Genomic DNA, 27,658 nt, shown 5'->3' with positions numbered 1-27,658 from the left:
AATTTACACAGTGATCACTTTTTCCTAGGACACACTTTACACCTGAAAATTATTTTTGGGACATACTATAACATGTTTTGCCTTGCTGAACTGCACTGTAACGTTTTTGTGATGTAAAACGCTAAGATATCAATGTTGAAGTTTTCGTCAGTGTTTTCAATTTTTGTTCCTCACAATTCTAAAACACACACACACACACACACACACACACACACACACACACACACACACACACACACACACACACACACACACACACACACACACACACACACACACACACACACACAGCATTGTACAGTGTCGGTATTGTTAAACTATAATACAATTTAAAGGATTGCTGTAAATGATGTTAATTTCAACCTATTCTGCATTGAACTTTATTTCAATTGTAAACCTCAAAACATAGTTCCCTTACCTAAAGTAGGAATGTTAGCCTGTAAGCAATTGAGTGGTTTCCCGACTGCACCGATTATCAGCTGGGCACCGTTCTCCCTCGAGTCTTCGATCCTTTCAATCCAGGACCTCTCCAAACGGCGGGTCCACAACCTCGGTCACAGATCCACATCAGTATAGATTGCCTACATCAGTAGATCCACAACCACAGTTGCGTCCAGGCAGTCAGTCAACCCATCAATGCAACATCACCAATCAAACTTTCCTCGCTAGAGGATTTAATGTATTATCACATAGTTATAACTCTTATCACACATTCCACAACATGATAATACATTAAATCATGCACATATTACCATAAATATAACATGTCCAATCAGCACGTACAACCCCACTAACCTCTGGATAAAAATGTTATTCAAATATACAAAATGGTTATTTATAATGTCTTTTTTACATGCTGCCTTGCTTCCTAGCAACCACTGAAATTGGTAAAATGTATTTATATATATATATATATATTTTAATAAACAGGAATGAAATTCCTGCGTGGGGCTAGTGTGAAAAATTTCCTTTAAAAAATAATTTAAAGAAAGCATCACCGACCTCCTGCTAAATAGATTTAGCTCTTTTTTAGATTGAGATTTAGCTCTTTCACGAGCTTCGATGTTGTATACAAAAAAAAAAAATCAATTTAGGTTTTTATTTCAGTTTACAGTTACATAAATTACAATTTTCAAATGCTAGATATCGATTGAGCTTGTTTTTTTTACGGGTGCTTTTACGTTTTTTTCGTAAATTTTCATTTACGGATGCTTTCCAATGGTTCTGTGATTTTACCCGGTGTATCGGCTTGGGTGTCCGTGGTATAGTATTAATGTATGATTGGAATGATCCTGTTTGGAATGAAAATAGAGATATTGAGTTTAAATATGAATGAGGAAATGACATGAGGGTTTCCACTTTCTAACCGTGATATTCGTGGATTCGCCATATGTAGATTCGCCATTGGCTGGAGATAGGACCATTCAGACGGCTACGTTTTTTGTGCAAGTCCTTCACGAACCTGCTGTCCATGCCTGATGTTTGACTGAAGGTGGCACAGGAATGTGGAATTTATTGGTTCCATGGTTTAGCATTCACCATTTCCGCATTGTTTGTTTGCTTTTGGCTTCCCACCTGCGCGTAGTGCGGGTACCTCGCTGGTATATATATAATATATTGTTGCGGTTTTGAGGACTGTATTTTTTTTTGATTGTGTGTATTATTATTATTGTTATTGTTAGTCTGGCCCCTCCTGCCTCCGGAGCTGTGTAAAGGTCAAAGGGCATCCCATAATTAGTCCATAAAGCATCCACTCCACAGCTAATCATAGAATACCCCTGTTCGATAGTTATATCTTATTCTGTGTTTTAGGGTAAGGCTGTGTCTCCAATTAATTGAAATACTCCATTGCACCAGTGAAAGAGATAGATTCCCTTCATTCCCATTCCCAAAAACCTCCATCCCCCCTTTTCGTCAATTGCCATTCGCATTGCCAACTGCATTTTGGGCGGTTTTCTCTTCATCCACCATTGACCACGAGGCAGGGTTGGGGAAGAAAGGCAGGTCCCCACCTCGTCATAGAGGGGAGGAGTGAGTCAGCCCCACTCAACCAACCACGAACAAGGGGTTGGACTTGGAGAGGGTGTGGAGAGAAACATCGAGGAGGTTCGCGAAGGTTGAGGGGTGGGGCCTATATAACCCACGGCAGGGCGTTTCCCAGCAGAGACAAGGGAGATGAGCTTTGACGACAGAGAGACGAGAAGAAGTCCAGGGTTGAACTGCAGCTCGAGCCACCGAAACTGCACTCACTGCAGCTCGAGCCACCGAAACTGCACTTGCTGCAGCTCGAGCCACCGAAACTGCACTTACTGCAGCTGGAGCCACCGAAACTGCAGCCACAGCAGCGTGAGGCCTGGACGGCAGTTTGGAGCAGGGCCGCGAAGGAGCGGCGGCTGCCCAACGAGTCGATCGGTTGTAGGACCAGTTGGACCTCCCTATCCCGCCAGCCATCCATCTCCCGCCAGTCCTATCATCATTCCCCACGTAAGCCTGTCCTTGTTTGTTCTGTCCCTGGGTTAATTAAGACTGTAGGTAAGCTAGCGTTGCACTGTGTATCTAATCTCGTCTGTAAATAAACGTGACTGCTTTCTTCCTACTTATATGTGTAAATAATAAATCCAATTACTCTTCTGTACGTCTTCTCGTCTTATTCCTTTTCCTCTTTGTATTCGGTCGCTTTAGAGTTTTCCCGATTGAACAGCGGTGGCGCGATCCGGCCAAAGTTTGGGGCAAATCGGGTATTAATCAAGGAAGCACTGTTCGGTCGCGGTAATACCACCGCTCGGTCAAAATAACATCTTTAACCGCGTCCGTAACAATATATATATATATATATATATATATATATATATATATATATATATATATATATATATATATATATATTGCTACGGTTTTGAGATTTGTACAGTAAACTCAATAAAGGTTAAAGGTTTGCCCCCCATAGTTATTCACACGAGCAACATGTAGCCTCATTTGTAGTATAGTTATGTCTTAGTATATGTGAGAGTAGGCCCCTTCCAGTGTTAATCCTGCATTGTGTAAAGACAGGAGGATAGGACCTACTTCTACCAACCATTCCACGTCCATAGGTTCGATCCATTGCAGCTAAAAAGCCCTGGTTGTGTTGGGCGCGAGTTAACACGAGGTGGGCCTCGGAAGGTGGAGGAGGGTTGAGGTCGGCGCAGCAGCAGTGGGGATGGTAAGAATGAGCTACCAATCAGGGCTTACAGCGTGTGGCTGCAGCACTGCGTCACGGGGCGTGGTTGGAACATCGATCGGGCTAAGAGGGTTGGCAATAAAACCGATTGCGCGAAGCCACCACCCGAGTTATGGGAGAGGTGCACTGGAGTTGAGAGTTCTCAGTTATGAGAAGGGAGAGGCGCTTGAACAGTTGGGAGAAGAGAGAGGACGCGCTTGAAGAGGATCACTCGCACTGTATGAACTTGGTGACGAGGGATACGTGGACGCAGCCAGGGCGTTTATAACTTGCGCGGTTCAGCCAAAGTGAGTGAACGCGGCTGAATAACCACCAGCCGCGCTAAGTCCGCCCTCTACCATTCACCCCGAGATTACCCGTTGGTTCGAGCGACATGATACGAGTTCCTGCCTTCGCCTACCTCCATCTTCGCGGGACGTGCCGGGGACCGTGGAGAGCCGGACGGGGCTGTTCCTGGACGACCAAGCCGGCGCGTTTGGCCTGAACATCATCCTGCCCATCTGCAATCCCCGTGTGAGTGTGCCAGTCAGGCCCGTTGTCCTGGGGGTATTAAGCATAAGACTGTCTAAGCTGCTCTGTGTCTCTTCATCCTGTGCTGTATATACGTGCCATAATAATTAAATCTATTTGTTCTTCCTTTTCTTCTGAATTCGATCGTTCCCATGATTTCTCCATTGACTAAGCGTGGCACAAATAAGATCGCTCCAATCCGGTTCCACTATCTATAACGGCGCGGATCACGTGTACGCAAACCGCTTGGCATATCACCATCACACGTGGTTCATGTGAGGCTTATTTCCTCGCTTCCAGGGCAGCACTAGTCCTTAGGCACGAGCGTATTTGGTCCCGAAACCCTATTTGGCGCTGTCCGGAAGGGACGTAATAGGTCTCGGGTCGCCCCAGGTCAGTAAAGACCATGGGATTAATCCCCCCTTGATAAGGGGAGAAGGCCGGCGGCAGATCCGCAACAATTGGTGTCAGGAGTGGGATTTGGAACCCAACCAAATTTTTTTGGTCAAATTTGGCCCAAAATTAAGAGCGACCGAAATTTAGTTTTTAAAATCCAAAATTTTTAATTCGTGCCATGGCTAGCCAAAGCGATCGAATGCCGGTGGGGGTAGAAGAGGAGGTAGATAATGTAGAATCGATAACCCAGGACCTACAGGAAGAATGGGGGGAAGAGGAGGACATCGATGAGGGGCCGGCCTTAGGGGTAGAAAATGGCGGCGCCTTGCACATGGCGGCGAAAACCGAGCCCACGGTGCAAAGGTACATGCAATTGTTTATGGCACAAATACAGGCATCCATAAAAATGGAGGGGGACAGAACCACCCGGGAAATGAAAGGGTTGGGAAACAAAATGGATGCTCAAAGTAATCAATTAAAAGAAATGGGGGACAAATCCACCCAGGAATTGGAAGAGGTGAAAAAAGGGCTGGAAAGCAAAATGGACACCCAAAAGAATCAATTGGGAAAAATGAGTGTGGCATCGAAAAAGGAAATAAAAGAGGCAGGGAAGGACATAAGACGCAAGTTGAGCGAAGAGGTCGCAAAGGGACGCGACGAGGTAACGCGGTGCGAGGAACGCATGGAGAGGGAGTTGCAGCAGAGCGCAGCCAAGTTGACCGAGGGTGTAGAAATCGCGACTCGGGGTATGGAAAAGCCGACGGCCGCCGAATTGGAAAATAAAATTTTATGTGCACCGGCAGTCGTCGAGCTAGATAAAGAAAAAGAAATTATAGTTGAAATTGGGGCTGAAGAGACGGGAGAAAAAGTCAATGAATCACGGGAGGAAAAAATGGAATCCGCGCAAAGTCCGTGTTCGCATTGTGATGCCATGCTTGCTAACAAAAATGAAGGTTTGCAGGTGTGGTTGCCGGAGAAGAAGGTCCCGAAGGTGAGTAGGGGTGTGTATGGTGCGAAAGTGTTTGGCGGGAAAACATTTTTGGCGCGCTTGGGATCAAGACGCAACCGGAGTGCTCGTGGAAGGTCCTTTGTGAGGTGTACGAGAGTGAATTGCACACGTGTGCGAAGGAAGTGTGCACCGGAGCGAGAGTGTGAAACCGAGTGTGAAACGGAGTGTGAAACAGAGTGTGCGATGGTCGCGAGTGAGAGAGGATGCACATCAGAGCGTGTTGTAGAGAGTGTGCTGGAGTGCACACCAGAGCGCATGATTGGGTGTGTACCGGGAGAGTGCACACCCGTGGTTGATACTGAGGGTGTAACAAAAGCGTGTGCATGAGGGTGTGCAATGGCCAAGTGTGTAACGGAGTGTGCAAGTGGTATGAGAGCGCCAGGATGTGCACGAGGGTGTGTGATAATGGAGTGTGCGATAATGGAGTGTGAGTGCGCCTGAGTGGTGTGCATCTGAGTGTGCATGAGAAGAGAATGCACGAGTGAGTGCAGTAACGGAATGCAGGGGGTGTATGGGAGGCGCTGGAGCACCGCGTTGTATGAGTGTGGAGTGCGTCGCGTGTGGTAAGAACGCGGCCAGAGCATCGACGCATACCGGGGCAGCGTTTAGCGCGACGTATAGCCGACGCGAGCCCTCGGTGTGTCGGGTGCTTTATGTGCGGCGGGGATCGGCGGGAATCGGTGCCGCAGCTGTCTCACAAGGAGCGCCGTGCACGATTCGTGCTGGGCCCCGCCCTGTATGGTCGGTGCCGCGCCTTGGCGGGAAAGGTGATCGGCACGGTTCAAGGGGGGGGGGGCAGGAGAGGCGCCCCCTGGTGGGTGCGGTGCTCCGACCGTGGGCGATTGGGCCATCGTGCATGGGACCGCAAGGCACCATGCAGAGATGGCGCCCTGAACCTTGGCCCAACAAAACCTCCTCCCCTGAATCAAAAATGCCGGACGGACCCAACCAACAGGAGACAAACCACCCGCATGCATCGCTCGGCTTTTCGAAGCCGAGCTGTGAAAATGTATTTCCGCACCGAAAGGCTCAAGTGGAGTGGACGAATGGCGATAGTGTTGGTGAATGGTACCCTGCGTGGGGGAGTGGTGGTTTCGCCATTCCTCACAAATGGGGCACATGAGCAATAGATTATGGGGTGGCAGTGTAAGCTAGCCAAGGGCGGGCTAGGATAATTGTTAGGGATTTAGAAATGATGGTAGGGACAAGATTTAAGTAGAGACATTGGTACAGGTGGAGGGGACGTAGTGAGTTTAGGTGGATGTTAATGACGAGGGAAGTGCTTAGTGTAAGGGAAAATGGGCAAGCACGAGTTTTAGGGGAAAAGCAGCTAGTTAGATGATGCTGTGTGTGTGTGGATGAGCTTGAGCAAATGAGGAATTGGTTGGGAATAACCAGAGGTGGTGTATTGAGGACTAATGGAGTGTGTTGAAGTGAATTGACTTGCATGATGTTGCATGAGGTCCTGCCTTCGCCTACCTCCATCTTCGTGGGACGTGCCAGGGACTGTGGAGAGCCAGACGGGGCCGTTCCTGGACGACCAAGCCGGCGCGTTTGGCCTGAACATCATCCTGCCCATCTGCAATCCCCGTGTGAGTGTGTCAGTCGGGCCCGTTGTCCTGGGGTATTAAGCATAAGACTGTCTAAGCTGCTCTGTGTCTCTTCACTCTGTGCTGTACATACGTGCCATAATAATTAAATCTATTTGTTCTTCTTTTTCTTCTGAATTCGATCGTTCCCGTGATTTCTCCATTGACTAAGCGTGGCATGAATAAGATCGCTCCAATCGGGTTCCACTATCTATAACGGCGCGGATCACGTGTACGCAAACCGCTTGGCGTATCACCATCACACGTGGTTCGTGCGAGGCTTATTTCCTGGCTTCCAGGTTCTTCATACCTAGGACTTAGGTATGAGCGAATTTGGTCCCGAAACCCTATTTGGCGCTGTCCGGAAAGGACGTAATAGGTCTGGGTCGCGCCAGGTCAGTAAAGACAAGGGGATTAATCCCCCCTTGATAAGGGGAGAAGGCCGGTGGCAGATCCACAACAATATATATATATATATATATATTTAAAACAATGTACTGGATTTATATAAATATCTTGTTAATAATATTTTTACTATTCGTATTGTATTTCACTAATTATATTTGGTGTTGTTTTATTATCTTAAAGAAAACTTGTTTTAATCTGCTAACTGTAGCTCTCTGTGGTAGCATACGTCTGCCTATATGTTTTAATCTATTGATTCATTCAGTGCTATGTGTGCTTGCTTTCACAGTCCTAATTATTACCTTGCGCTCGCGAAGCGAAATGGGGTGTTCAGCGAAAAGCGGTGTTAAGCAATCAGTCGCATATGTGCGTATGTACGTACGACGTACGTGCCTGCATTTTAAAGATTCATTTTCTCAGCAACCGTTGAGTCGACTCATGTAGATTTTTTTTTAGTGATAATTATTTTGTCATAGGTCATGTGGTCGGGCACCATCTTGGCAAAACGAAACACTTTGGACCTCTATATCTCCAAAACTGCTCCATGGAAATAATTACAGTGCGGCTCATTGTAAAGAACTCTGCGTGGGCAATAAGTGATGTTAACAATGACGTCATTGGTGCCTTCATTATGACATCATAATTCGACAAGTATAACAGTCTGGTTAGCTTGAAATTTATTGAGTAATCTACACACCAATTATATTGGAGAATGTAAAATTATGACGTCATCGGTCACTTTGTCTAGCAGGCATTTGTACGTACGTGTCTGCACTAAAAACAATTTTCTCAGCATCTGTTGGTCCGATTGACATGAAATTTTCACCATAGTATGCATCTACTCATGTAGAGTTTTTTAAAATGATAATTGTGACGTCATAGGTTATGTGGTAGTGGCGCCATCTTGGAAAACTGAAACGCTTTGGACCTCTATATCTCCGAAACTCCTCCATGGAAAAAATTGAAACGTCACTCATTGTAAATAACTCTGCGTGGGAAATAAGTGTTAACGATGATGTCATTGGTGCCTTAATTATGACGTCATACTTCGACAAGTACAACGCTTAGTCTGATCAATTTGAAATTTCTTGAGCATGATCTATGCCACAATTATATTGGAGAATTTAATTTATGATGTCATCGGTCATGTGATCTGACAGCCATATTGGATCAAAGAAAAAATAAACCTTAAAAACAGAAGAGTTGGCTCGCACCAAGTCGACTGCATGGATTAAGTATTCTATGAACACCATCTAGTTCCCTTGAAACCGCACACACACACACACACACACACACACACACACACACACACACACACACACACACACACACACACACGATTATACAAAAGTCCAAGTGAAATTTGAACCGCCCTTGTACAGTATACTATGCACTGAACTCATGTAATGACTCATGATATGGCCATTGCCCGCTACAAAAGTACAGTACCACAGACAGACTGTGAAAAAAAAAATTATTATCTACACTTACAAAAGTAAACAAAGCAAACTGAGGCTTAGTGTGGATTTTGTTATTGGTTATTGGTTCTACAGATAAACACAAATCTCCCTCCCTAAAAATATCAATCTCCACATTGTACTCTCCCCTTTATGATCAACAGTCCAGGTCAAGTAATTGCATGCAGGTAACCAATAGCACCCTCATAATTTGCTTTTTTTCCTTACTCTCTTGAGTCATTAACCTTCTTTGTAAAAAGCTATAACAATAATAATGATCACAATAATGATAATAAAACAAACACAGATAAATATCCCTGAGTGTTCATTTTCTTACCAAATTGCATATTAAGGTTGTAATTAATGAATATGGTAATGATTCCCACACCTTGCCTGGTTTTAGAGTCCTGGCCTTTCAAGAAGCCTTTGTGCAGCATGAAACTGCCATGACAGATGGCACAGTGACGGTATCAGAGAGTCTCAAACGACAAGCTCAAACTGCTCACTTATCGAGGCTTTTCCACTGTAATTGTCCCTTGCCTCGTGATAAATGGCGATATTACAGATGAGCCATAGAGCCTTTCTCAGCAAACACAGCCTGCGCTCCAATGGGAACCTTATGCTTCACACCCTGTAGGGTTTTTAAAAACGAATAAACACATATTTATGGTGTTTGTATGTATATATATATATATATATATATATATATACATCGAATTTCTATCAAATCTCATGAGCAATCTTAGGAGATTAATTTTTTTAATGGGATTTGTTTGGTTCATGATAAATCATTTGATATTTTTGTTGGGGGTTCGAGGTATCCTCACCCATTATTTAAGCACCTAAATGATGAAGCTGACATCATGCTCTCTTTCCTCACAGTTTAACACTTGCACACCTGTCCTCAGCCTGTACAAAATGACAGTCGAACCTTTTTATTCCATCAAATTTTCACACCCTGTGTCTCAAACGCTTTTAGTGCTGGGAGGTGCTGAGAGAGTGGATGCGGACCCCAGCTGCATCCAAGGCCTTGTATTTAATGCCTGTGAATAGGCTCCGCCACAGTAATTAGCTTACCGCTTTGTGTGTCCGGAGAAAGCTTGGATCCCTTTGGTGCCACTTCAACGCAAATCCATCACACGACACCTGCGCCTCGCCTTTTACGCACTGTGATGCACGTGACTCCACCTTTCGTGCAACATTTTATGAGATATCCGTAAATGGGGAAAGACTCATTAATTTTTGACTGTACTTGTACATTTACAAACATAGTACATGTATGTGGGGCCTCAAAAGATTCTACAAACGAGGTAGTCACAAGAGTTGAACACATGCATACATATACTAATGGGGTATGCTTACACATTGTAAGTAATAAGGAACCGTGCTCTGTACGTAGGTACATAATAAATAGAATGTGATTATACGCAAGCATCACCGACCTCCTGCTAGATATCGATCGAGGTTTTTTAATATACATCTACAGTATATATCTTTTTTTTTTAACGGGTGTGTTTTTTTAAAATGAAATATCGCCCGCTACAAAGACTTTAAGGCCACTCGAGATGGGGCTACGAAAGTGTTTACAATGTTTTTTTAAATGTAAATATGTACTTACGGACACTTTTCGGCAGTTCTGTGATATGTTTCCCAGTGTATCAACTGCAATGCCTGTCAGCACGCCAAATTTCTGTTTTCAATACCACCCGGAAGGTACAGGAGAGTGAGTGGTTAGAATAAGATTTATATATATAGATATATACTATATAATATATATATATATATATGTACACCCATATGTATATATATTGTTGCGGATCTCGGGTTCGTCGACGTACTCAGGGTGGGTTAGGCCCTGCTCCCCCTCGAACTCCGAGTCCACGTGGCCGCCACCCACACTACACTCGTGGTGGACGGATTGCAAAGCAATTTCAGCCGCCGAGCCCGCAGCTACGCGTGGAAGGGTTAACGGTCATGACCCGAGTACCTTCAACACACGCAACCGTGCGAACAGGGACTGAACTGAGCACGAGTCATGCTGGTATTGGACACCCGAGCGGTTGTGCGTCGCGCAACTCGTGCCGTTAACACTATTGAACCCGATCGAGCGGTTTTAATTCGGGCAATGCTAGGCCAATGTTGAAAGGACGATGATGGCCAGGTTGGAAACAAACCACAGGATTTATTACCATGTACAGTATTCACAGGAAAAGGACACAGCGAAGAATCTTAATGGCCTTACCTACGTTTCCCAGACAAGGGCCCTCAGATTCGTTCGGGGAAGGGGAGGAAGAGGGGAATGCGCACAAAGCGCGGCCGCTTGGTGCAGTTTGCCTGGACGGGCTCGTTGGGCAGATACCCCCAAGGATCGCTCCAACCCAGGACACCACAGCCGGAGATGTTTGCGGCAGGGGCGTTGATCACGGATGTGCATGTAGCAGGAATCCGAGGAGCTTATCTCAGGGTCAGCGAGGCAGAGCGCGCGTGGCAGAGAGAGCGTCTATATGCAGGGAGTCCAGGCAGAAAGAGTCGGGGCAGAGCGAGTTCAGAGTGCCTGCAAGAGAGAGATCTGCAAGAGAGAGAGAGAGCGGGGGTCCGGGTCGGGTTTTATAGCCCCCCGATCCCTTCACTCGAACGTTCCACGGGCCTCCATTGGCCGCCTGGGGTCACGTGTCGTGACAGCCCCTTATTGGTCACCCTCGGCCACTCCCTTCAGCTCCCATTGGCTTCAACTTATTGGCCACTCCCTCTAGCTCCCATTGGCTGTTCGCTGCTCTCCGGCCATGCCCTCCAGCTCCTCCCTTGGGCCTGCAAGGCCTGGCCTAGGCCCATGACAAAGCACTTTTAGGCTGCAAAGAGGCCTACCATTACCCGACCTGCCTCAACGCATACTCACACTGGGAAGGAGACTATACTTCACATTTAATAAGAAATAACTAACTAAGCGAGGCTACATGTTGTGGTGTAACTAACTATGGAGGGGGGGGGGGGGGGGTTGCCCTTATTTTCAAAACCGCAACACTGTGATATGTTTCCCAATGTATCAACTACAATGCCTGTCATCATGCCAAATTTCTGTTTTCAATGCCACCTGGAAGGTACCGGAGAGTGAGTGGTTAGAATAAGATTTATATATTATATATATAGATATATACTATATAATATATATATATATATATATATATATATATATATATATATATATATATATATGTACACCCATATATATATATATATTTTTAAACAAACAGGACTCGAACCAGGGACCTTCATCACTTCCACGGTGACAGCCCACTGCGCCATTGAGCCAATGGAATCTCCTCAGAAATTTTCCACACTTAACACTTCGGGCTTTATAATGGCCGACGTCTTACTAGGCAGACCCCATATGTGAGTGTAAGTATATTTGCATGTGTACATGTATGCAAGTATATGGAGAAGTGCTTTGGAGATTAACTCATCTGCAATTTTTTTTAAACAGGAATTAAATTCCTGCGTGGGGCTAGTGTGAAAAATGCTGACTCAACCCGGAACTCGGACCAGGGACCTCCATCACTTTTGCGGTGACAGCCCACTGAGCCATTGAGTCACCAGAATCTCCGCAGAAATTTTCCACACTTAACACTGCGAGCTTTATAATGGCCGATGTCTTACTAGGCAGACCCCATATGTGAGATATATAAACGCGAGTATATATAAACGCGAGATATATATGTATAAACGCGAGTTGTCTGTGTGTGTGTGTGTCCAGTTTTTGTGTGTCCACGTTTTATTCAGAGATGGCTGAACAGATCTTCATCAAACTTTCAGAGATTCATCAGTGAGTGCCTGTGAGTGTTTTAGGCCAAAAAAAAAAAATTGAAAAGAAAACATTCGTTTTTTTGGAGTTAAAAAATAAAAATAAATCGCTCGAGAGCGCCGAATCCTTTTTAAATTAATGACAGTTATATGCAAGTACACATTCGCATAAATAAATACAAAACAATCACCAGACATTTGAATACAAATAAATCAAACGATTCCGGAAGTGTACGAATTTGGTAGTACGGCTTCTTCTTCTTCCTGATCGGCATCACACTTAACTCAGAAACGTCAGCCACATTCATTCAGAAACGTGAGCCACTCCCCTTCCCCTCCTGCCTCCCCCTCCCCTCCCCTTCCCCCTCCCCTTCCTGCCTGCCCTTCCCCCCTCCCCTCCCCCCTCCCCTTCCTGCCTGCCCTTCCCCCCTTCCTGCCTGCCCTTCCCCCCTCCCCTTCCTCCCATTCCCCACCTCTCCCCCTCCCCTACCCCCCTCCCCTCCGCTTTTCTTGTTATCGGTATTTTCTTTTAATAAATCATTTTTTAATTTTTTTGTACATTTTTAAGCCGTCTTTGTTTGAGTTTATTTATTGCAGGTTTGAGGACTGCCGGTGGGATCCGTGCAGGTAAGCGCTCTTCAGCCTCCTCCTCATCCTCCTCCCCTTCCCCTCCCCGCGTGTTTTAACTCTGCCACATTTGATGAACGCCTTGGAGTAACAGCTTATTCGGCTATCAGTTCCTTGGAAAGATTTTAATTGCCAGGAACGCGACAATATATATATATATATATATATATATATATATATATATGTATATATATATATATATATATATATATATATATATGTATATATGTATATATATATATATATATATATATATATATATATATATATATATATAAAAATATATATATATATATAAAAATAAATATATAGATATATATATATATATATATAAATATATATATATATATATATATATATATATATATATATATATATATATATACATACATATTACATATATATATATATACATATATATATATATATATATATATATATATATATATATATATGTATATAGTATACGTATATATATATAGTATATATATATATATATATATATATATATATATATATATATATATATATATATATATATATATATATATATATATATATACTAGCTGAATGCACCCGGCGTTGCCCGTGTTCTTTTTGAATGAATTTAATCTTCTGTACATACAGTCACGTGAAAAAGTAAGTACACCCCATGTAAAGTTTTGACTTTTTCAACATATTTCAACATACAGCTATTCGATCTTCATTTCAACAATAATGATAGATAAAGGTGATATAATGTAACAAATATCATGAAACATTTACATTTTGTAGTCCATTGTATAATTTTAATAAACATAAATGCAAATTTCGCATGTGGAAACAGTAAGTACACCCTTGGCTCTAATAGGTGGTATTGCCCCCTTTGGCAGAAACAACCTCAAGTAGGCGTTTTTTATAACTGTCTACCAGTCTCTGACATCAACTGGGAGAAATTTTTGCCCACTCCTTCATTCATTCAGAATTCTTTCAGCTGTGCGATGTTTGAGGGGTTTCTTGCATGCACAGCTCGTTTCAAATCCCCCCACAACATCTCGATGGGATTTAGATCCGGGCTTTGACATTGTCATTCCAGAACCCTCAATTTCTTTATTTTCAGCCATTCCTTGGTGGATTTACTGGTATGTGTAGGGTCATTGTCATGTTGCAAGGTCCACCTTTGGTTGAGCTTCAACTTTCCGACAGATGGCCTCACATTATCCTCAAGCACCCTCTGGTACAATGAAGAATTCATAGTGGATTCTATGATAGTGAGCTGCCCAGGCCCTGATGCAGCAAAGCTGCCCCAAACCATAATATTTCCACCACCATGCTTTACAGTTGGTATCAGTTTCTTGTGGTCAAAAGCTGTCTTTGGTTTTCGCCAAACATGTCTTCTGGTACTGTGGCCAAATAGCTCTACCTTTGACTCATCTGTCCAGAGCACATTGTTCCAGAAGTGCTGGTCTTTGCCTAGGTGTTCATTGGCAAACTTTAGTCTTGCCCTGATGTTCTTTCTGGACAGCAAAGGTTTCTTCCTGGCACACCTCCCATGTAGATCAAATTTGTGCAGCCTCTTTCTAATGGTAGACTCATGCACGTTGACATCAACAGTGGCAAAAGCTACCTGTAGGTCCCGTTATGACATTCTGGGGTTCTGATAGACTTCTTTCAGCATCTTGCAGTCTGCTCTCGGGCTGAACATGCTGGGGCGGCCTGGCCTGAACAAGTTGACAGTTGTTTGGAATCTTCTCCACTTGTAGATGACCTTCCGGACAGTCGAATGATTGATTTCAAATTGTTTGGAGATCTTTTTAAATCCTTTCCCAGACTCATAGGCATCGATAACCTTCTTTCTGAAGGCCTCAGAGAGCTCTTTTGATCTCGGCATGGTGACGCCGCACACTTCAACAACAAAGAGCAAACCAAACTAAATGTCTGAGGTTTAAATAAGACAGGTTCCTCCAAGATCCTCTCTAACGATGTTCTAATCATTTGCACCTGAGCTGGTGCACCTGATTCTAATTTTAGGTATTTGAAGTAGTGATAAATGTAGGGGTGTACTTACTTTTTCACGTGACTGTAGGTCTGACGCGAGCCCAGTATCAGTTCGTGCTCAACGATTCCTTGTTCTTTCTTCTGTCGGGGGCAGCGGGAGAGAATTTTGAAAGCATGTGTTGCAATCAGTCAGATATTCCTATTAAGTGCATAAGTTGTACTTCAAGAGAATTTTCAAAGAAGAAGAAGATTTATTGCGAAATGGGCCTCGCCACCTTGCCTGTAACCTTCCCGGGGCCCGCCCCGACATTTTTTGTTTCAGAGGTTTCCTCCTATCTTTCACCGTTCAGGAGATTAGCGCATGCAGACAAACAAACAAACAAACAAACAAACAAAAACTTTCTTTTATAATATAGAGATATACATATATATACATAATTTATATTTTTTATGTAATATATATATTATTATTACTTTTGTATTTATTACACATGTATTGAAAAATAAATACGTTTCTTGGACCATTGTGTCTCTTATTCTGATAGCCTCTTGAACGCTCGGACATGTATTCACCAAAGTCCTCTTTAAAATACGCCATTAATAAATTACTCGTGCGCAGTTGTCACCTGGAAAACTCGAAATTAAACCATCGAATGATTTACTGTACCCCCACGCTCGTCCTGTCATTTATCACAAACCAGTAACCCGTGACAATCGTGACATTGTCCCTGTAATCGCATCATCCCAGGAGAAAAAAAGAACAAGCCCTTTTTGGTATTTCCATGTCGACGTGTCTACATGTACCAGTACATACAATTTGAAGTTCATTTTTGTAACACGAAAGACTGACAACAATTGTTATGTATTAAATCAGGGTTTTCTCTGGGGCTTTTTAAAAGTAGAGCCAAAGCATTTCGCCAAACTAAACAAAATATCACCAATTGTCTTTCTTGAAGCTAAGGTGTTATTTCACCTTGATTTATCAATTACAGATGAGTATGTAATGGAAGCAATATGAATTTAATTAAACTGTTTCTCAATTACTAATTCATTACATGACAAGCAGGATACCAGTTTTTGACGGATTGTTATTTTTATAATCCAACATTATTTGAACTGCTGTTAAGAGAGTGGATGCCATTTATTTATGTTGGGTCGAAGTGTCTCACTCCTCTGGAGAGGGCTGGGTACCACCCCCACCCTCACCCACCATAAATAAATATTGCTGTCATTCTCAGGTCTGAGATGCTTATGCAGAAGGGTCAAAACAACTCCCCTCTACCCCCACTTCTGGGTTATGAGCGATTATAGGGTGATGAAACCTCACGTTCTAGGAACTGGTGTTCTGAGACCTAGTTTTCTGAGACCTCGGTGTTGGGGAGCTCGGATTATGGGGATTTTGGGTTCTGAGACCTCGGGTTACGAGATATATTAGGTTCGGAGATTAAGGTTATTCGAGCTGTAAGGTTATGAGAGATAGGGTAATTAAGGCTGAGGTTGTTGGAGGAAGGGTTCTGAGAGCTGGGGTTGTTAGACTTGGGGTGATGAGAGCTGGGGGTGTTAGATGTCGGGTGATGAAGTGTGAGATCGTTAGACGCAGGGTGCTTAGAGCTGAGGTTGTGAGAACTATGATTATGAGAGCTGCCGAGCTGGGGTTCGGAGAGCTAGGGTTATGCAATCATGAAATGAGATGTAACAATTGCAATATAGTAGACTATAAATCCTACACAAGGTATCCACTTGAAACACATCTACCTGTCTTTTGTGGTCAAATTTTAGAATTGATGCAATCAATACAAGGGACTGAAAAGCCTCCATTATGTGGTGGCCACTTGTTACCACCCATTTGTCTCTTTTTGACTAAATGTTACCATTGGTAGATACGTAAACACCAAAATATTGTGCCGAGCCTTTTCTCCAGGGCCGGTTGTTCAGTTATGCCAAAGGTTGTGGCGGCCGCGTAATAGAACTCCAACAAAGGACCAATCAGTACAAAATATGGCACCTGAGTTCATAATTAAGAGCAAGTGAAAGCTAATTATTGAGTAAGTTATTTGTTGTTTGATGCGCAAAGAGAGTCATTTTCCGGTCGGCTGCGCTGAGATTGCTGTAAAGCGGCCGATTGAGCCTCCGGTCGTTTGTGACCCCGTCCGTGTGGGCCCGCCAAATCAGGCCAAGATGGATGGTCGGGTCACTTGCTGGATCACCAAGATGGAAGGTTGATCATCTTGTCAGAACGCTGTGCGGGACATTTTTGCTGCACTCCCTCGAGGACGAACGAGTGAGTGATGTTGAAAGAAAGAATGTCACCATCAGTGTCGTGGGAAGTAATTCCAGTGTTAACTAAACCATTTGGAATGTAAGGCAAGAGTTTTCTCATGGTTAAAGGTTTATAAGTTGTACGAAGATTGTTACAACAATTGCATCATATTACCTTCATGTTTTTGGTCATACAAGGTGACAAATAAATAAACAAGAAGACGTCATGCCGAGCACGATACTTGCAAAAAAAACCCCTCCCCCCCAAAGGTTTCCATCAATACGGCAAATTGTCAATTTCATCAAGATTAAAATTGATGATCTTGATCAAAGCTCGGGTCAATGGGATGAAAAGTGACGATTTTTTCAGATGAAAAATGGTTTTGGAAGTTTGACCTTGAGTTGACCTTTGACCTTTTGACCTTAAAATAGTTGGTTTCCCAATTCAGTGACTCAATGTGCAAATGCTGTTCAATTTTCAAGTCAATCCGATGAAAATTGAAGATTTTAGAAATTTGGCCTATGTTGACATTTTGGCCTATGTTGACATTTTGGCCTATGTTGACCTCAAAAATATTTGGTGGTTGAATTCAGTGACCAGATATGCAAGTCCTCTTCAAATATCAAGTCAATTGGATGAAAATTGAGGATTTTAGAAATTGTAAAAAAAAGTGGTTGACCTTTGGCCTATGTTGACCTTTTGGCCGATGCTGATCTCAAAAATAGTTGGTGGTTGAATTCAGTTTGCTGATATGTAAATCACATTCAAATTTCAAGGCAATCGGATGAAAATTGAGGATTTTAGAAATTTGAAATTGTTGTTGACCTTTGGCTTAGGTTGACAGTTTGGCCGATGCTGATCTCAAAAATAGTTGGTGGTTGAATTCAGTAAGCTGGTATGTAAATCCTATTCAAATTTCATGTCAATCAGATTAAAATTCAGGATTTTAGGAATTTGAAAAAAGGTGGTTGACCTTTGGCCTACGTTGACGTTTTGACCTTTTGACCTCAAAAATATATAGGACAGACAAACACACAAACAAACACACAAACACACAAACCGGAGTGAGCAACATACTTGCAAAAATGTTTTTTTTTTGCCAAATAACAAACAGACAGACAGACAGACAGACAGAACCAGGAACGCAACCGACCAATATACTTGAAAAATCTTCGATGTTGCAAGTAATAAATGCGGTTCCTCGTAATGAAGTGCATTGACAAGAACAACGGTGAGGTAGAATCATGTCGTATTTATTGAAATTGTCAGAACTGTCAAGCTTTAACATTTTAGTTGCTGGGGTGATGTTGGTGGTCAATTTTATGAGTACTATGTGTTCAGATTACGAGTACATGGTTTGATTTTTAACTTCAAACAGATTTAGTGTCTCACTGATTGCATGATATAAATGTGGAACCTGCTGAATGTTCAAGGCAATTACACTGATTTGTACAACATGACACATGCTTTTCCTGGGGCTCGAAGACTAATTAGACAGTTTTTGACTCGGACAATTTTATGCCTCCTGATTTATGGTTCATACATTATTATAGAACTTCTTACATATTACAGTATTACACACAACCAATACTGTTTACTTGTGATCATTGTAAGAGATAATAAAAGGAGATTAGCAGAAAAACAACAATACAGCTAGGTTGGAATAATTCGGAGGAACAGGACCTTTGCATGTGTTATTTAAACGGATAACGTTGTTTGTGGCTTGCAGGATGGCTGCTATGTGCATTCGTCTCTGAGCTATCTAGCCTGGGTTTGAATTCGGACCCAGCTATAACGTAAGCTCACTTTTGTTGAACTTGAGAAAGGTGAGCAGCCGTTAAAGAATCCCCATCCTTTTTGTATGTATTCTTGCTATTCTTGTAGACTGAGAAGAAGGCCTCTTTGACCGAAAGCTTGTCGAAAGTAAAAGATTGATCGTCTTGAAGCTACGTCCGCAACTTATTTAATTTCTTCCAATTATACATACATACATACATACATACATACATACATACATACATACATACATACATACATACATACATACATAATCATACATACATACATATATACAAACATACATATATACATACATACATACATAAACATACATACATACATACATACATACATACATACTGTAACGAATTTGAGAAAGTGTAACGAATGTGAGAATTATGGTTTTGTTGTGTGTAACTGTCACCCTCCGTAATGTAAAGAAAGGTCGAAGCTCGTCCTCTTAGTTAATTCCATAAACCAACACACAGGACACCATATATCCTTTTAAATAGTTAGTCCCTTATTCTCTGTAGGTTAAGGATGTGTTTCCCAATAGTTTGACTCTTCATTGCACCAAATTAAATAAGAGTAGGCCCCTCCGACGCCCCATGGCAGCTTCCAAGTGCCAGGTTTGCTGCAATTGACTCTTTAGCCACTTTGCTGCATTTCATCTGCCATCCACTTTGCTGCATTTGACTCCATTACGCACGAGGTAACGACGAAGAAGAAAGGCGGGTCTCCACCTCGTCATAGAGGGGAGGAGTAAGTCGGCCCCGCTCATCCAAGCCAGAACGAGGGGTTTGGCTTGAGAGGGCGGAGAGAGAACACTTGGGGGAGGTTCGCAAAGGTTGAAGGGCGGGGCCTATATAACCCGCAGCGCGACGCTCCCCACGGCAGATGAGCTTTTTGGAGAAGATTGAGGTCCGAAGAAGATTGAGAGAGAGGTGCGGCAGATGCGCGATCCAGCTAAAGCAGCCAAGAGAGAACGAGACGTGAGGGGGTGCTGATACTGAGCAATACGCCGAGACCCTCTAGGCCCTATTGCCGGCTGTGGAGACGCGGAGCTGCCAGCTGCTGTTCGCTTCGAGCACGGAACGTGGACCTCGACGGTGTGGAATTGCCCGGACCTTCCTGCCCTGCCTTCGGCTTGGACCTTCTCCTCCCTCCAGTGATTCCTGCCATCATTTCCCCGTGTAAGTGTGCCCGTTTGTCCGTCTTTCATGTTGTCTTGGGGTATTAATTAAGACTGCCATATATATAAGCTAATCATTGCACTATGTCTCCTGCTCCTTCAATTGCCTTATAAATCATCTTTCTTTTCCTTTCTGCTTAGTGTGTATAAATAGTAATAAATCTTGTTATTCCCTACTTTGTCTTTACTTCTTCATGCTCTTTCGGTCGCTTTAGAGGTTTCCATATTGAGTGTACGTGGCGCGATTCGGCCAACATTCAGGATCGGGTTTAGTGAAGTTTAATGACTCGAACTTCAGGCCGCGGCGCCATCCGCTCGGCAAATTAACATCTTATCCGCGGTCCGTAACAATTGGTAGTCAGGAGTTGGGATTCGAACCTGGGACTAAATTTATTTAGCCCAAATTTTGGGACACCAATTGTACTATTGGCCATAACAATTGGTGTCTGAGAGTGAGATTCGAGGCCCGAACCAAATTTTCTATAACATCAGAAAAAAAAAATTTGGTCGAAATTACGGGCGGCCGAAATTTTGTTTAACATCCCAAATTGAGTCGTGCCATGGACAATCAAGGCGATCGGATGCAGGTGGGTGAGCTAGAAGAGGGGTTAGGGGTAACCCGGGACCACAGGGAAGAAATGGAGGAGAACAATGAGGAGGTGGTTGAGGGAGTATCAGGCGCACAAAATGGCACCCTCGCGCACATGGTTGAAGAGGCACAAAATGGCGCCTCGCACATGGCGGCGAGAGCCGCGCCCTCTGTCCCAACGGTTGAAGTCATGCAATCATTTATGGCTGGAATGGAGGCCCTTATGGCCGAGATGACGGAGCAATTCAAAAATGACTGGGGAAACCAAATTAAAGAAATAACTGAGGAAATGGCGAGGGACAGAGTCGCATATGAGGTAAGGGAAGCGGAGAGGGACAGAGACCGCAGGTTGGGCGAAAGGGTCCCAGGGGTGCACGACGAGGTAAAGCGGGGTGAGAAGCGCTGGTTGGGCGAAGTGGAGAAAAGCGCGGGTAAAATGACGGAGGTAGAAATCGCGACCCGGGGTATGGGGCAGCCGGCGACCGCTGAAGTAGAGGGAATTTTAATAAAGCCAGCGGTCGAAAAAGCAAAAGTAGCGGGTATAGTTAAAATTGAAGAGACGACGGCGGTAGCCCGGGAATTGCAGGGAGGAATGGAAAATGTGCAAAGTCCCTGCTCACATCACGATGCTGTGCTTAATAACACCAATGAAAGTTTGCAGGTGGTATTGGAGCGAAGGAGGAGGATCCCCCAGGTGAGTCGTGCTGTGTATTGTGCGGGGAGATTTTGTAGAAGGATGTTTGGCGACAAAAGAATTTTCGCGCGATTGGGGTCAATATGGCACCCGGGCGTTGATGAAGGGTCCCGTGTGAGTGGAAATGGCACGCGTGTGAGGAAAAGGTGTGCGTCGGCGAGTGGGTGTGTTATAAAGTGTGGGAGGGAAACCGAGTGTGAGCGGGAATGCACGACGGAGTGTACGTGCGAGGGTGAGTGTGACACGGAGAATGAGTTGGTGGTAGCGCGAGTGCGAGGGAGCACATCGGAGCGTGGTAGTGGGTGGATGCAAGAGTGCACGCCCATGGTGAGTGTTACGGAGGACGTAACGGAGGAGAGGTGTGGACCGAGGTGTGCGAACGGCGAGTGTGCGCAAGAGTGTGCGCGAGAGGTGTGGTGTGTAACGGGGAGTGCGTTGGTGGAATGGACGGAGTGTGTGGAATGTACGGACGGCGTTGGAACGCCGGGCTTTGTGAGTGTGAAACGGGTCGCGTATGCAAGTGAAGCATCGACATTGAACGGGTTCGCGTTTAGGGAGACGGATAGCCAATGCGAGCACTCGGGGCGTGGTGCGCTTTGTTTGGATGCCAGGCCCGGCGCGGATCGATGCTGCGTCGCTTCTCTTCGAAGCGTCGTTGCCGATTCGGGCCTGGCTCCGCCCCGCACGGTCGAGTCCGGGCCTTGTCAGGCGAGGCGACCGGTCCGGTTCAAGGGCGAGTAGGAGGAAGCGCAACGGTGCCCCCTGGCGAGGGCGGGGATCCGATCGGGCGAGATTGAGTCATCGGCCCCGAGACCGCAAGGTTCCGAGCCGCGATGATGCGTGGAACCTCGACCCGAGCATGCCTCCTCCCCAGAGTCGTGAATGCCGGACGGATCCACCTGCAGGCGACCAAACAACCCGCGTTCATTGCTCGGCTTTACGAAGCCGAGTTTAATGATGTCATGACGCACCGAGGCTAGGATATAGCGGACTGTGATGATGGTGATAGTGTTTTTGGATTCGAAATTTTGGGATAGAAAATTTTTGATTGGTTGCAATTGGATGAGCCAAATTGGTAGTGGGAGATGCCCGATGTGGTGGGACGGCAACTCTGCCATCTCTCACAGCGGGGGCAAAGGAGCACTAGTTATGGGGTTTATGGCAGTGAAAACTAGCCCGGGAGGGTTAGGATAATGATAGGGATCTAGAGAAGATGACCTTAGGTAACGTTAAGGTTAGGTAGTGACAATGATACTTGTAGTGGGGACGCAGGTAGATTAGTTTGGATGATAATGACGTGGTATGTGCTTAGTTTAAAGGGAAAACGGGGAGCACTAAGTTAGCAGGGCAACAGGTAGTTCAGATGATGCCGTGTGTATGGTTTAAAGGTGTGATTGCACAGGTGTGCAACTGGACAGGTGTATGGAGCAGTGTTTGAGTGAGTGATAGTGATGTGAGTTGTGCTGACCAAATGGTCCAGGAAGGAAGGAGGGTGCAGGTGGCACCAGGTGAGATTGCACAGGTGTGCAACTACAGGTGAATGGAGAATGGATGGTCTGGAGTACATGGAGTATTGGAATGGATGGTCGTGGAGTGAGTATGGTGGAAACTGTGGAGTGGAGTGGATGGTGCGAAGGTGTGGATGGGCGAAAGGAGGATGGACCCCATCACGAATACCCGGAAAGGGTAGTGTAAGAGTTAGGTAGAGGGTACAGGTAAATTGTGGTTGGATATTGGCATCTGTGGTGTGGGTAGTTGCACAGGAGTGTAGTGATGGGTGCATTAGTGTCGTGGAAATGGCTGGGCGTGTAGCCTGTTAGTGTGTGTGTAGTTAAATGCGCACTCCACCACTGTGAGGATGTCGGCCAGGTGAGGCCGCAGGTGGGCTCTGGGAGACGGTAGTTGTTGTGGATGGGGCCCGAGGATCCGGAGGACGGACCCGGGTAGCCCAGTGCCAGAGGGCACCAAGGGGTGACAGAGCCAGGAGGGGCCTTCGCCAATTAGATAGGTTAGGTCAAGGAGTTAGGTAAGCTCGGGTGGCAACTACAGTGGTGGAGGTGTGCAGGTGGGTAGACCTGCTGGGAGAGCTACACGACTCAGCCCTGAAATTGTGCAAGGGCACAGGGAGTTGCATCGGGGGAGTGAGACCCCAAATTGAGGAAGCACCACAGTTTGGTCAATGGGAATTGGTTTTTAGAACCCATAGTGTAAGTTGGCCAATGGATTGGCAGGGAAAGACCCCGGGTAGTGTAAAGTGTGTTAAAGTCATTTAGAGGATAGTTAGGATTAAGAATCTCCTCGCACCATCTACATCCACTCACCTGAGGTGACGCTACTCCACACCATGCCATGGATGTTTTGTTATCTTATTATTTTGATGCAAATGTTTGGAATGTGAGACGCATCATGACGTGGGTGTGACATTGTGCTGATGTTCCATCTCTTCCTCCTTATGAGGATTGATGATGAATTGGGTGATGGCAAATTTTGGTTAGAGGGATTGTGGAGACGAATTTGGTATAAGGGAAATATGGGGGAGACGTGACAGTAGTGACGAATTTGTAAATGTGTAGATTGTTGTAAATATGGGGTAAGGGCAAGGGTAGAGTAGGTGACAGGGGGGGTGACGTACGGTAGGGACGAGCTTTTCTCCGCTCCGTCTCCATACGCACCTCGCCTTGCATTGCCTTTATTGAAGTGTACCCTTGTGACCTTACCCCTCGCTCACCTGTCTTTTCCCCCCTTTGTCTCCCACCCGAGGACTGTGCGCCACTGGGCGTTGAGGGGAGCGTGCGGAGGTGGTCTTGTGTGCCAGGACCCTCGCAACCAGCATGCATTGCATTGATGTACCACTTTATGGACCGCTGTTCTGCGGCCAAGTACCACTTGATGGACCCCAGGTTCTGGGGCAGGGCACCTCTGTTGGAGACCGGCCATAGTGGCCAGGGAATCTTGCTTGCGGACCTCGGTAAGGTGGCACCTATGCCAAACAGGTGGACCACCCTTAGTTGGCCCCTGTGGCCCTAAATAAAAATGGACACGTTTGTGCTTTTTATATTTCCAAGTAGGCCGCATGAAGCAAGAAGACATCGGGAAGAACATCGGCCCAGCAGAGAAGAAGAATACCACCACCAGTTGTTTTTTTTTTGTGTGTTTATTACAAACATTAATGACTGTGCACTGGTTGGTGCGTTTGGGTGCTTTTGGGTGCTTTGGTGTTATTGGTACTGGTGCATCGATGCAATGCATGCTGTCTCCTCCCTCCCAACAGGAATTTCTTTTTCTTTGTTTCCCTAAAAAAAAACAATAAAAAAACACAGGTCCTGGGTTGCGTTGTAAATAAGGAATCACGTCACTGTAAATAATGCTCCCCACCGTAAATGTATAGCTTGAAAACAATTCCGTAATTCGGTTATCCTGTGGGCGCAAATCTGTTAGGCAGGGTGCAATGCAGCAGGGGGACATATTTATTTGTGTTTTAAAATTGTCACACTCAGGGTCAGGTTAATTGTAGAGGGAATTAAACCTACGTGTCACACTAAAAGTAAAGTTTTATAGGCCCGAGTACGGGCCTGACGGAAGGAGGGTGCAGTGTAACGAATTTCAGAAAGTGGAACTAATGTGAGAATTATGGTTTTGTTGTGTGTAACTGTCACCCTCCGTAATGTAAAGAAAGGTCGAAGCTCGTCCTCTTAGTTAATTCCATAAACCAACACACAGGACACCATATATCCTTTTAAATAGTTAGTCCCTTATTCTCTGTAGGTTAAGGATGTGTTTCCCAATAGTTTGACTCTTCATTGCACCAAATTAAATAAGAGTAGGCCCCTCCGACGCCCCATGGCAGCTTCCAAGTGCCAGGTTTGCTGCAATTGACTCTTTAGCCACTTTGCTGCATTTCATCTGCCATCCACTTTGCTGCATTTGACTCCATTACGCACGAGGTAACGACGAAGAAGAAAGGCGGGTCTCCACCTCGTCATAGAGGGGAGGAGTAAGTCGGCCCCGCTCATCCAAGCCAGAACGAGGGGTTTGGCTTGAGAGGGCGGAGAGAGAACACTTGGGGGAGGTTCGCAAAGGTTGAAGGGCGGGGCCTATATAACCCGCAGCGCGACGCTCCCCACGGCAGATGAGCTTTTTGGAGAAGATTGAGGTCCGAAGAAGATTGAGAGAGAGGTGCGGCAGATGCGCGATCCAGCTAAAGCAGCCAAGAGAGAACGAGACGTGAGGGGGTGCTGATACTGAGCAATACGCCGAGACCCCCTAGGCCCTATTGCCGGCTGTGGAGACGCGGAGCTGCCAGCTGCTGTTCGCTTCGAGCACGGAACGTGGACCTCGACGGTGTGGAATTGCCCGGACCTTCCTGCCCTGCCTTCGGCTTGGACCTTCTCCTCCCTCCAGTGATTCCTGCCATCATTTCCCCGTGTAAGTGTGCCCGTTTGTCCGTCTTTCATGTTGTCTTGGGGTATTAATTAAGACTGCCATATATATAAGCTAATCATTGCACTATGTCTCCTGCTCCTTCAATTGCCTTATAAATCATCTTTCTTTTCCTTTCTGCTTAGTGTGTATAAATAGTAATAAATCTTGTTATTCCCTACTTTGTCTTTACTTCTTCATGCTCTTTCGGTCGCTTTAGAGGTTTCCATATTGAGTGTACGTGGCGCGATTCGGCCAACATTCAGGATCGGGTTTAGTGAAGTTTAATGACTCGAACTTCAGGCCGCGGCGCCATCCGCTCGGCAAATTAACATCTTATCCGCGGTCCGTAACAATTGGTAGTCAGGAGTTGGGATTCGAACCTGGGACTAAATTTATTTAGCCCAAATTTTGGGACACCAATTGTACTATTGGCCATAACAATTGGTGTCTGAGAGTGAGATTCGAGGCCCGAACCAAATTTTCTATAACATCAGAAAAAAAAAATTTGGTCGAAATTACGGGCGGCCGAAATTTTGTTTAACATCCCAAATTGAGTCGTGCCATGGACAATCAAGGCGATCGGATGCAGGTGGGTGAGCTAGAAGAGGGGTTAGGGGTAACCCGGGACCACAGGGAAGAAATGGAGGAGAACAATGAGGAGGTGGTTGAGGGAGTATCAGGCGCACAAAATGGCACCCTCGCGCACATGGTTGAAGAGGCACAAAATGGCGCCTCGCACATGGCGGCGAGAGCCGCGCCCTCTGTCCCAACGGTTGAAGTCATGCAATCATTTATGGCTGGAATGGAGGCCCTTATGGCCGAGATGACGGAGCAATTCAAAAATGACTGGGGAAACCAAATTAAAGAAATAACTGAGGAAATGGCGAGGGACAGAGTCGCATATGAGGTAAGGGAAGCGGAGAGGGACAGAGACCGCAGGTTGGGCGAAAGGGTCCCAGGGGTGCACGACGAGGTAAAGCGGGGTGAGAAGCGCTGGTTGGGCGAAGTGGAGAAAAGCGCGGGTAAAATGACGGAGGTAGAAATCGCGACCCGGGGTATGGGGCAGCCGGCGACCGCTGAAGTAGAGGGAATTTTAATAAAGCCAGCGGTCGAAAAAGCAAAAGTAGCGGGTATAGTTAAAATTGAAGAGACGACGGCGGTAGCCCGGGAATTGCAGGGAGGAATGGAAAATGTGCAAAGTCCCTGCTCACATCACGATGCTGTGCTTAATAACACCAATGAAAGTTTGCAGGTGGTATTGGAGCGAAGGAGGAGGATCCCCCAGGTGAGTCGTGCTGTGTATTGTGCGGGGAGATTTTGTAGAAGGATGTTTGGCGACAAAAGAATTTTCGCGCGATTGGGGTCAATATGGCACCCGGGCGTTGATGAAGGGTCCCGTGTGAGTGGAAATGGCACGCGTGTGAGGAAAAGGTGTGCGTCGGCGAGTGGGTGTGTTATAAAGTGTGGGAGGGAAACCGAGTGTGAGCGGGAATGCACGACGGAGTGTACGTGCGAGGGTGAGTGTGACACGGAGAATGAGTTGGTGGTAGCGCGAGTGCGAGGGAGCACATCGGAGCGTGGTAGTGGGTGGATGCAAGAGTGCACGCCCATGGTGAGTGTTACGGAGGACGTAACGGAGGAGAGGTGTGGACCGAGGTGTGCGAACGGCGAGTGTGCGCAAGAGTGTGCGCGAGAGGTGTGGTGTGTAACGGGGAGTGCGTTGGTGGAATGGAC

Source organism: Myxine glutinosa, chromosome 2 (assembly GCF_964187855.1).
Source record: "Myxine glutinosa chromosome 2, kmMyxGlut1.1, whole genome shotgun sequence".
NCBI lineage: Eukaryota > Metazoa > Chordata > Myxini > Myxiniformes > Myxinidae > Myxine > Myxine glutinosa.
The sequence above is the reverse complement of the archived record's forward strand: the minus strand, read 5'-3'. Positions refer to the sequence as shown.